The sequence below is a fragment of the Catharus ustulatus genome, chromosome 4 (assembly GCF_009819885.2).
Source record: "Catharus ustulatus isolate bCatUst1 chromosome 4, bCatUst1.pri.v2, whole genome shotgun sequence".
Taxonomy (NCBI): Eukaryota; Metazoa; Chordata; class Aves; order Passeriformes; family Turdidae; genus Catharus; species Catharus ustulatus.
In genome coordinates, this window is record NC_046224.1 from 19434373 (window position 1) to 19440372 (window position 6000).

The window sequence follows — 6000 nt, forward strand, 5'->3', positions numbered from 1 at the left end:
CACATGGGACAAACTGAGCTGTGACTCTCATACTCACAATTTTGTCCAAATTAAAACATTTGGCTTTCATATCAGTACAATTGCTCTATCAGAGAACAAAGAACTAAACACATGCATATTATACAAGTTATTCTTACTTTTCTTATTTTTCCATGGCATTAATATATATTAACAGTATGTACTTTTACTGGACTGGCAGGTCTTGATGTGTATGTAGGAGTATTTTTTTGATGGCAAGATCCTATGAAAAATGGACACTGTAAATGGGTAAAATTAATTCCATTAAAACTTGATGGTTGTTTAAGAATGTTAAGAAAACTTGTGACTCATAAGAGACATTTTATGCAGTAAAAAGCAAACATTTCCCCCTCTTCTTTTTAATTGCGAAATATGGTATATCTTCAGGCTGACTTAGTTCAGTAGGTAAATAGCAGGAAATCTGCTAGTCCTACCTATGGTTTTTCCAATGTTCAGCAATATCCAAATCCCCTAAGAGTCATTTAGCATATCACTGTCTAATAAATTTTATAAACATAAGCTTTGTAAGATATCTATGACATTTAAGTTGCATTATTAAAGAATAAAGTAGTGTATATGCTCAAACAACAAGGCATTTTATTATGCAGTGCAATAAAAAAGACAGAAAAGAGTGTAAAGTTTATATGCTTTGCATGCATGATTTCCTTCCATTTTTCAGACTCCTGGAGGTATTGTGCGTCTCATTCCAGAGCGCAGTAGTAATAAAAATACACAAAACTTCACTAACAGTTTTCTAATGAACTCCTTAAAAGAAGGCATTAGGGACCTTTTAGTTTTACTGCTACCATGAATAGAGAAAGCAGTGAAAATACAGCTTCAGAATAAAGAAGATGAAAAAAAAAATTATGTTAGTTCTCTCTGGCAATAATTTCTTCAGTCTTGTAATTCCTTTTGCTCAATTCTGTTTCAAAAGACAGAAGTGAAGCTGACCTCCTCTTTTATCCTATAATGAATACCTTAATTATTATCAGAACACTGACCTACTGCCATTTACAAGAGCTGCAGTGGTTGATAATCACCATAAATAATAGATTCTAATCTAAGTAGGTTAACTGCACAGATTGAAATGCGTGGCCATTCCAACCTTCTTAATTCCACCTGGAGGCCTGAGTGACTGTTAATAATGCTGCAGTGATATCTGTCAGGTTCCTGAGGTCAGACAGTCCATACCTGAAGAAATTAGCCCCCAAATTTTTCCATTAGTTTGCATATGGAGTTGTTTTCATTCCATCAGGTTTGCCATGGTAAGAAAAAAGTAGAAGTTTCACAACTTCCTTCTAAGTTCTATGCATTACAAAAAAAAAGACAAAAAAAAAAAAAGGGAAAATTAAATAGAACAGCAGAAGGTGGAGGAAAAACACAAGGCACAAGGATGCTGAGGGCTGTCTCTCTTTTGTATTCATATAAACGAAAGTAATACAATGCAAAATTACTTTAAAACACTATGAGAAACCCCTTTAACCCTGCAGAGTTGAAAATTGCTATATGATACATACAACTGAAGAATAAAGTCCTTGGTCTCCCTTGGGTTTTCTCTTTTCTGACCAAGTGAAAAGGACAAGTCTAATTAATGGTTGCCACTTATACAAGGGTAGGTATATATGCTGAAAACATGACTATTTCTAGAATTAACAATTAGTTCATTCTAAATGTTTCTCTGAGAAAAATAGCTGGATATTAATGTTATTTAGTAGCAGCTAGTTGGTTTCACCAATTTATGTCAAGGAAATAGAGTGGTGTTAAGATATGGACATCTGTCTGAAAGCTCATTGGAGCACTGCTGTTGCAATGATGTTGAATGTTGTAATGTAATGTTGAAATGATTTGATGGCATGTCCTACACTCCTGAGATGTGACATAATGTAATATTTAAAGGGCTATGAGTCCATAAATATCCTCCTCTTCTTGTCATATGAATATATGGTTTGAATTTTGTTTATAAAATATGGTGTAAATGATATTTTTAATGTCCCGATTTTTAAGGATGGAATAAATACAGCTTTCAAGAGAAGATGATTTGCAATCAACTATTTGATTATCAGTCTCCATATTTTAAAAAAATACTATTCATAGACTTCTTTTTTTAGCCATCAGGTGGACCAAATAACATGCACAGGATTTGTGACTAAGGTTCCACACTTCTTTTCTTCTAAATAATCCTTGCTTTACTTTGACAATTTTATATAGCAATTCTGGAGATACAGGCAGGTACAATAACACTAATCAATCCTCAAAAATGTCTCCTAAATTGCACCAGATTGCTCAGTTTGAAAATTAGGTGGGTGGTATATTGTGTCAATAAGTCAAAAGAATGTTTTGAAGAAAATGGATTGTCCTACTCTTCCTTCCCCACCTTATATTGAACGTCTGTCTCATTTTACTTGAATTTCTCCTGAGCAGTAAAGGCTGGATGCACCCACATAAATGTAGCCAAGGCTATTGAGATGCCCTAGACAGGGGACCCCATACAGATGTATAGGGCGCAGTCATGAGTAAGAATTTGTGAAAAGCCTCATAACAACCAAAAAAGCCTGAGTAGCAACCAATGCCTAAGCAGAGTAACCCATTTTACCCAAAAATGACACAAGCTGTATGTCTCTTTTACACTGAATTAAAGATAATTAATAAACTACATGTGTAATAGCAATCACTATTCTTTCTAAAAAAGGCAAACTCACTCTTGCCTAATATATGCTTTACCTGAACCTCATATAATTTTTTCTTGTCAGATTAATTGTCACATTACGGAGATGAAAGTCTGCACTTTTCTATGTCATTCTAAAAGGATTTTTTTTTTTTTTTAATAATAATTTAAAGTACCTTTTTTATTCTGTCCTTTTGACACTGAGGCAACATTAAGTAATGCTCCATACATTAAGTCCATACTATCATATTTGAGTTTCTTGAAACTTTGAAGGAATATCAGGTAATTATAGTAACATTGTATACTTCATTTAACAAATTGGCTCCACACTTTACACTTGAAACTTTAAAAGATACCCTTAGGACAATAAAGTTAAGTTCAATTTTAGAAATTGCCATTTCCATATTGAAGCCCAATGCAAATACTTCAGTTAAGGCTTAAGATATGGTCTTATCAATCCAAACTACTTCTTGTACACTTTTACCATGTGTAACTCTTAACTTCATAGAAAATAAAAAAATTCTAATATACTTTCTGGGGGCAGTCATTGATTTGTCAAATATGACTTTATGTACTCTTTAAAGTGCAATATTACATTTCACTAGTGTAAACTATTTAGCTATTTCTATACAACTGATACCCTAATATTACAGCACACAAAGGTGCTGAGGTGACAATTGCAGATATAGTCTCAATTGACACATACCAATCCTAATACCTTACCAGAGGAAATGCAGAGGTTGTCAGTTCACTCTAGCTGTATTTACCAAGAGCTACATTTTTCTATAAAGTGTCCCTCTAAACTATCTATATTTCACATGCATGGGAAGTAGAGCCAGAGAAGCACTATTGCTACTATCTATAGACAGGACAGCAGGACCAATTAATCCGCCTGTTTTCATATGAGTCTGAGCCAATTATGATGCTCTTCATTGTCTGACTGAGCATTACAATTAGACTCCCAGGGATAGGTTTGGATTAGAATTATATGGGCATAGGTATGTCCCTTTCTGCTAATGTGTGCTTGTTTTGCAATGGTCTGTGATCATTGAACAGTTCAGTTATTAAAGGAACATGAGGAAAAGAGGTGAATAAGACAATGGGCCCTTGATGTTGTTCAGCAGAATCACTGGTTTTTTTTCTCAGATTGGCAAGCTACAGCACATTGGCATAGATGCAGTGTTTAACAATGGGCCTGAAGAAAGATATGCCAACTTGTGCACTCCAGAATTGTCAGAGGGCTTTGTTTTTTTACTTAATTTTTAATTTTCACCCTTATTTAGTAATTCATTTATGAAGAAAAAATTAGCAAGTTGCCCTCAGAGTACTGTTTAAGAAATATGAGAGATCAGGAAAGTCTATGTCCACTGTGGTATATTGTTTCTTGGATTAAAAGACAATAAAAAGGAAAAGCAAACAAACAATCAACTTAAAAAAAAAAACCAACAAAAAAACCAAAAACCAACAACAGGACAACTTGAAGGAAATTTAAAGCAGTAATTGAGATTTCCATATGTTTGTATGTGTATGGATATTCACAAATCTGCATGATGGAAGAACTAAAAAAAATACTGCACATAGGCTTTTGCAAACAAGATACTTTACAAGTAGTGAGAGAAAAGACTGTGTTTTTCATCATATTAAGCACAGAATTGCCAGCAGGTCAAAGGAGGTGACTGTCCCACCCTACTCTGTGCCAGAGTCAATGCAATCTTGGATCACAGTGTATATTAGAAAGCATCCAGAGAGCTACAAATGTAGTAAAGGGCAAAGGGCCTTGAGTGGAAGCCACGCAATGAGTGACTGAGGCCACTTGGTCTGTTTAGCCTGGAGAAGAGGAGCCTGAAGATATTAAGGCTGTATCACTATCTATGCAAAGTGGACTAACTCACTCTTTGGGAAGCTACAGATGCAGGCAACAGTCACTGCTGTGAATCACTCCTGTGAGTCTTATCTGACTCTGAGAGCAATCGATGGAAATACATCCTGGAGTTCTTCACATGAACAGCTACAGTTTGCACGCCAAAATCCTCAATCAGTAGGTGAGACCTTTATTAATGTTAATATAGCTGATATTTTGCGAAAAGCTAAAATGAGTGTTGTACAGCACTGGACTTGTTCACGTCTCTGTTGTAGTGCCTCCACACTGCAATCATTCCTTGAACTACAGTTAGTGAAAAACTTTTTCCTGACAGTAATGAAAATACTTGAAGAAAGCCAGTAAAAATGGACAAAAATCAACAGTCCAAATATTTGTCTTTGTGATATTTCAGTTGCCTGAAATTTTATTATTTGATAATTCAAAAGTCCACACATCCTCAGCAAAAAGAATTTCCCTTTTTACTTCAACAAAGCCCAAATAAAATTCATCACTTTATTTTTTTCAATACTAGAGAAAAAAAAAATCAAAGGCTCTGAGAAGCAAAGATCTTGTAAGTGACATTATTCCTTTTCTGAAACAAAACTGTCTATAAGAAAAAAGAGTAAGTAGTAGATGCATTTGATGGGGCCTTCCAGGAGCAATCCAAAGTGTCTGGCCCTCCTGCCAGTAGTCCTGGAACCTAAAATCAAGGATTAACAAAGCGGCCAAAATATGACACCATTCTTGATTTTTTTTCCTTGGCAAAATTAGATTACCAGTGCAGCATCACCAGTACATTCACTGGTCCAAAAAATGCTATTTCACCCCCAAAACTACACCTTCTGAATTCCATAATGTAACTGACTTTTAAAATTGTGGTTGTAGAAGTTCAAATCCTTTAATTTGTGAGTGTGCTAATCATTCAGAAGTTCTGAGTGGTGTGACAGGAAGGGAAGAGAAAAGAAGATTCATATTTTAAGGTATTGAAATTAATTAAAATAAAAACCAACCAATACTTGAGCTGAATATTTCTAAAGCTTAGTTTATTCAGTTTCAATTTATAGGTGGAAGGCTGAGGTACATGGCCATATTGAGAACAAAACCAAAGCTACAGGTTTGTCAGAGTTGTCAGGGAACTTATTCTAACAGTCTAGATTTTCCATAGGCATTGAGATCTTTCAAATGTGTGCTTATTTTTGTATAGGATAATTAAGTCACTAGAGGCGCACATTGTGGTTCTATGACTGAAATGTAAATGCCATCTTCCATCATATCTCCTTCTTTTCTTAAGCTGTAAGAAAATAGCCTTAGGATTTTATCATTGAACCATAAAATATGCTGAGTTGGAAGGGACCCATCAGGATCATTGCATCCAGCTCCTGGTCCTGCACAGGACACCCCAAGAATCACACCATGTTTCTGAAAGCACTGTACAATTTTGTTTCATCTTACTGCT